This window comes from Desmodus rotundus, chromosome 1 (genome assembly GCF_022682495.2).
Source record: "Desmodus rotundus isolate HL8 chromosome 1, HLdesRot8A.1, whole genome shotgun sequence".
Taxonomy (NCBI): domain Eukaryota; kingdom Metazoa; phylum Chordata; class Mammalia; order Chiroptera; family Phyllostomidae; genus Desmodus; species Desmodus rotundus.
Genome location: NC_071387.1, coordinates 144,831,076 through 144,837,075, shown reverse-complemented (window position 1 = coordinate 144,837,075; position 6,000 = coordinate 144,831,076). Strand labels below are relative to the sequence as shown.

The window sequence follows — 6,000 nt, the reverse complement described above, 5'->3', positions numbered from 1 at the left end:
ATGGGCAGTAGAATAGCTTACTGAAGTCTCAATTATGATCTTAGTTGAACTTACTGAAGACTCAATTCTGACGCTACCCTGAGAGAATTAATATTATCTTGCAGAAGGCAGAATATGTTTTGATTCAACAATAAATATATGGGGGCTGCTTCTCCCACAATCAGAATGTCCCAATCAGAAAATTAAATGGTGGAAGTGGGAGTGACTCACCTTTAATTATCTTCTCTCAGAGTCCTTGCTTCCTGCCCCCTCCGTTTTGAGCTCCTCTGGTTTGGAAGTTTTCACTCCTCAGAGAGGAATGCTTCCACCTGGGAAAAAAATCAAAGTTTCCGTGGCATTGGAAGTTGATGCTGGCGTCTGGGTGATCTGTCCTGATTACCACAGGGAAATTGTGTTCCTGCTATTTTCCTGGGGGTAGGAAGACAGGAGTTCTCTCCAGTGAGCGGGAGAGAAACATTGTCTTCCTTGTGTGCTCCCTGCTCCCGTCAGCTGCCCCCAGCAACACTTTTTTGATCCAGAAGTAGTTGGTTCCCCCAGAAGCACAGCTGATTCTAGTTTGCGAGTTTTCCAGACTGCTAGAATCTCACGGCCTCACAGCACCCAGTTAGAGGCATCAGTACCAGTTGGGCAATGCTGCCTCCTCCCAGGTCTGGTCCTGTCTCCGTGTGGCACCTCCCCAAGTGCCAATCCGGCAGCACCTCTGTCCTCAGAGCTCTGAATTGCAGACCCACGGGGCACAGTAGCATCTGGACAGGATGCTTGCCTCAGAGTTCTGATCTCTGCTCTGCAGGGTAGTATTTTTTTGCCCTTTCTTTTCATAATTTCTTAGCTTATGTTCATTCAAATAAATATTGATGTCAAGGTTTAGTATGGAGGCCCACAGGGGGAAAGGAAGAGGCTGAAGTGAGGGAGAAAGCATTGCTTCTGGAGCGAGCCCAAACCTCTGGCAGGCCTGATGGGAGCTCCGGGGTCCTTTAAGCTTCGAAATGAGGGATCTGATTGTATTGACTCACTTTCCTCTCCCTTTCATTCATCTCAATTGCCTGAAGCAGATGCTTGTTGAGCAGGTACTCAAACCACCTTGTTAGTCAATACTAGGGATGCATGGATAAGTAACAGCCCAACTCTGTCTGAACCCAAGGGACCTGGCAGGAACATACTTCTCACACGCAAGATTTAGGAAAGAGGGCACATGCAACGGGCCCATTGTGGTTGTCACATATCAGCGAATAGGAAGGGCTGACCTACACGCGGCACACTGACGTATAGTCGTCCCCCCTTTTCTGCAATTTTGCTTTCCATGGTTTCAGTTAGCTGCGGTCAACCTTGGTCTGAAAATATTAAATAGAAAATTCCAGAAATAAACAATGCATAAGTTTTCAATTGCATGCTGTTCTGCATACTCACTTAATTCCATCGTGTAGACTGTGGGTTGTCACACGTCTTCACAAGAAGGCTGAGAACAGTACAAGGTATTTTGAGAAAAAGACCACATTCATATACATTTTTACAGTATATTGTCATCAATGTTCTCTTTTATTATTAGTTATTGTTGTTAATCTCTTATTGTGCCTAATTTATCAATTAAACTTTATGATAGGTATGTATGTATAGGAAAAAACATAGTATATATAGGGTTTGGTACTCTCTGTGGTTTTAGCCATCCACTGGGGGTCTTAGAACACACCCCCACAGATAAGGGGGGGTACTATACTGAAAACTGTACAGGTCTGTTTAAGAGCTAGAGGCAACCTGCTGGGGAGTGTTCCAGATATCAACACTACCTGGAGACCATTTGCTGAATTGCCAATGGGTCCTGGCACAATTCAATAGAAAATTCATGAATTATTTTACATGAAAACAAACGTATATATTATAAAGTGCAAAAAATACAGTTTCTCAAAAAGGTAAGCCAGATTATTCTAGACTATCCCCTATGGCCTTCAGGACATAGATTTACTCTCTTCCTCCATGGAGGCACTGCAGCAGCGCACCACCAGACACGTATCACAAGGAGGTGCCTGAGAGACACGCAATTACCGTGGGTGAAGCAGAAAGGCTTTTTAGTGGGTGTGGCATTTTCCAGGAGCCCTGGCGACCTACACAGTTTTTAAACCCTCATTTTAAAACGGAAAGGACTCCAGAGCTTCCAACAGGCCTGCCAGTGGGTGAGGCTTACTCCGGAAGCAATGTTTTCTCCTTTTATATTTGGAAATTGGCAGGGAGGGTGTCCTAAGTGGAGCAAAGAACATAAGCAAAACCACAAAGTAGGAAGCTATGGGCACATGGGGAGAATTTCAACTAAGCAGCCAAAGTGGCTAAAGATTAGCATGTACTCAAGAAAGGAACAGGCTAAGTATGGTTATATTGTGGAATATGAAGAAATAGGCCAAGTATTGTGCTGTATCTGGGTTTGAGTGGCAGCACGGGGACTGGAATGTTGGCCAGGTGGAGGCAGGGAGTCACGGATACACACAAGAGCAAGCGGGGAGGGTGTGCACCCAGAGCTGTCTTTCCTCATTGTCCTCATTGTCTCTTCCTCTTCCAGTTTCCCTGCTATTCCTTCATGCCATCACTTCATATTCATCTTCTACAATTAATGGTCAAGGAGTTTGTAGTTAAGGAGGTTGGGTATGAAATGATTTAAAGCCACCACCACTCATTCTTCTGAAGTGCAAGTCGTGGCCTGGGAGCTGATTAAAGCCTTAGACTTGGGGAAATTCTGGAGCACAAACTACTTTCTACAGGATATGAACTATAATTGATGTCAGTTTTCCACAGCCAACAACTTTCTGGCCACTGCTGTTTTTGAAGGAAGGTATATTAAGTTGCTATAGTAAGTTTAAGGAGAAAAACAGGGAGTACTCTGTGTTTTGTATTATTTATATTTGTATTCTTCAGAATTCATTTAAAGGGTAGAACTAGTAGTTCCTGGAAAGTGATATGACATACTTCTTTAACATATGTCATTTCTCTGTCACTTCTTCTTTAATGGAAAGTAAAATTTATAGATATGGTTTTACCTTTAAAGGCAAACTTTTTTTTCCCCTGAATGTAGTATGTTTTAATGCTATGAACATTGAATGGCTTTTTATCCCATATATACCCCTAGAAAATGTGCTGAAAACCTCCCTAGAATATTCTTTGTAACATTAGGTCATTTAACATTTTTAGATAAAAGAACAAGATAGAACCAGCTCTGTGTGCCATCACTTGGTTGAAATGTCTTTCGATTTTAACTTTAATGAGGTGTTACTATTGGCAGACGAGATGCTGATAAAACTGACTCATCAGTACTTTGCCCACACGTCCTGGGCTAGACCTGAGATTGCCCTGACTTCTTGCAGAATGTGCATTGGACTTCAGGAGTCAGCAGAGGGCACTCTGAGGCAGCCATGGTGTGACAATGCCATCTAGGTATATGCATGTGTCCAAACTCATCGAGCAGTAAACAGTGCAGGTGCAATTTATTATATGGCAACTATAACCTCAATAAAGATGTTTTATACAATAATTTGAGGAGTTATTTGGCTCATACTGAATCAGCAGAGTGGGGACCTGAGGTGGTGGAACAGGTAAGAACAACCAGACCACCTCGTACCAGCCCTTAATTTGGAGGAAGCCCGAAATTCAGGCTGCTATTAAAAAGCAAGTTTATACAGAGGAGCAGGATCAGACCTTGTCACGAAGTCACCTTTGTCTTTAAATCTTACCTGCTAGATTCTTTGCTAAGAGCCAAATTGTTATCAATTCTAGAAGTGTATCACTCTAGAAGTGTTATGTATCACACTCGTAGCTACTCAAAGAGATGGTGAGCCAGGATCACAAGGAAGAAAAAGCTTTGCACTATTTGGACCATTTTTCCTTCCTTTAAATGCATGCACTTCCATTCCTACTACAATATTTTACTATTGTTAAATTACGCACCAAATTTCTTTCATTTAAATCATATGTAACCCATACCTCAATAAAAACAATCTCTAATAGACAATGAATGGCGTAAGGGTTTTTGTTTCTTGGTTGGTATTATGAACCCACACACAGTGTCCTCTGTCAGCTTAACAGCGACGTCTGCCATGTCTTCCCTTTAACAGCATCGCGTTTGATGACGTCCATTACTCTCCTTCCCCAGCCCTGGGGGATAAATCATGTTTTGTCTAAATTCAGCATTTCTCTTTATCGGTGTCACGCAAGCCAGTTCTGCCCTGCATAGGTAGGAGAAGTCTGTTTGGGGGGTAGTTGGGGGTGTTTCCAATGGCAAAATAATTTTGCCTCTCTCCCTGCCCCTGCTTGGGAAGGTTTGATGAGGCTTGATGTCTACTGCTATTGGAAGACATCTTAAGGCCCCACAATGACAGACATGGGGAACTTTGTCTCTGTCCTACAAATGAAGCAGAGAAAGTAGGGAAAACCCCCTATGTCCTTCGCAGCATCCCTGAAAGCTGAGCCAACTTGAACAACTAACTGCCTACCTCTAGACTTTTTGATGTGCATTAAAACATAAGCCCCAATAATTTGCTGAAATCATTAGTTGGGATTTTCTGTTACTTAATCCTGAAATCTTTTTTAACCGATAGAAAATTGTTTCAGTCAGGTAAGAGGGAAGAGGATGAGTGTGTTTTCATTTGTATGAAGGATGGTATTTTATTGTTGCTGCTGCTGTTACCGCTGTGAAGTTTAAGCATAGAAGGGCATGTGTTGGATAGCCAAGGAGACGGCTGTGGGGATGTCTCTCCTACTTTCTTTCTTTTACTACAAATACCTTACGAACACTCTCTATTTCTGGAGAATTTCCCACTCAAAGTCCCTGCATCATAGAACCCAGAGCTTCACTCTCTCGGCCTCTCTTGGGACTTGAGTTCAGGCATGAGCCTTAGATTGTTCCAGCTGGAGGCACCCACATGACAATACGATTGTAAGGCATTGCTGTGGAGGAGACGCTGTGGACGACGTGCTCCATCGAGGGTGGTGGTCAAGATCCCCAGCCTTCAGAAGCACTAGGGACCTCCAGCACTAGGGCTGCTATCAGCCATGCAAGTAGCTTTGAATAATGTAGATGTGGTTCTCAGCGACACAGCCCATAAAAGATTTGAGAAGATTTCCTAATGTTCGTAGATTTCCTGCTGAAAAAGCTGAAACTAATTCCAAACACTCAGACTAATATATTTCATTGTATTAACAATTTAGACATACTTGATTTATTACTTTATTGTCTTAAGCCAAACTTTGCCTTCAGGTCCTAACTGAACTCAGTAGACAACTAATCCCAACCACATCTGAGGTTGAATGGAATTGCAAAACCTGACACCTGCCCTGGTCCCACTGGCTTTCTCGGAGAATCTGAAAGTCGCATTGATTCATATTCCACATCTTGGCATGTCAAGTTTTAAGGCATTTTTGGAGATGAACATTGGGTATTGCTTAGTAAATGCTGGCACCTCTTGGTGAGGTTTTGTATTTCCTTAAACTCCCCATTAGGTAGGGTAGCCATTCTCAGCATTTTGGTCTCAGCACTCCTCCACTGTTAAAAATTATCAGTGACCCTCCTAAGCTCTGGTTATATAGAAAATACTTGTTGATATTTTCAGCATTTGAAGTACTGAGATCAAATAATCAAATAACCTCTCAGCTTTTTTATGCAAGTGGTTTTTCATAATATTCTGCAGACCCTCTGAAAGGATTTCAGGGGCCCCCAGTAAACACTGGATTGCTCTATGAAAACTGAAAGTAGGTCCTCACTGAACACTTGTGTGCACAACATTGGGATCTACAGTAAATTTGGAAGTTCAATCGAGGGCAAGGGCACAAGCAGAAGCAGAGCCATGGGGATGAGATGGCTACATTGGCAGAAGAGGAAATCAACCAGGCTGAGCCCTTTGAAGGTCTAGGAAAATAGTGAGACAAATTGCCCATGTAATCTAAATTTATCATAAGTGCCTCTGGGCAACGCTGTGTTCAGGGGTTATGCTACATAAGAACTATGAGAAAAAAGTCTTGTTT

The 6,000-nt window shown here is 42.7% G+C and overlaps 1 protein-coding gene across 1 annotated transcript in view; it reads right to left on the bottom strand.

Annotated features, from left to right (window-relative positions):
- Nucleotides 1-213: 213 nt before the first annotated feature.
- The window catches only part of WDR36 (WD repeat domain 36), a 52,320-nt gene continuing 46,533 nt past the window's right edge, over nucleotides 214-6,000 (bottom strand). Inside the window, exons 26-27 of the transcript XR_011650416.1 lie at nucleotides 1,408-1,456; nucleotides 214-308 (exon numbers count right to left, since the gene is read on the bottom strand). The gene's annotated coding sequence lies outside the window, so the exon portion shown is untranslated. The remainder of the gene's footprint in view (nucleotides 309-1,407; nucleotides 1,457-6,000) is intronic.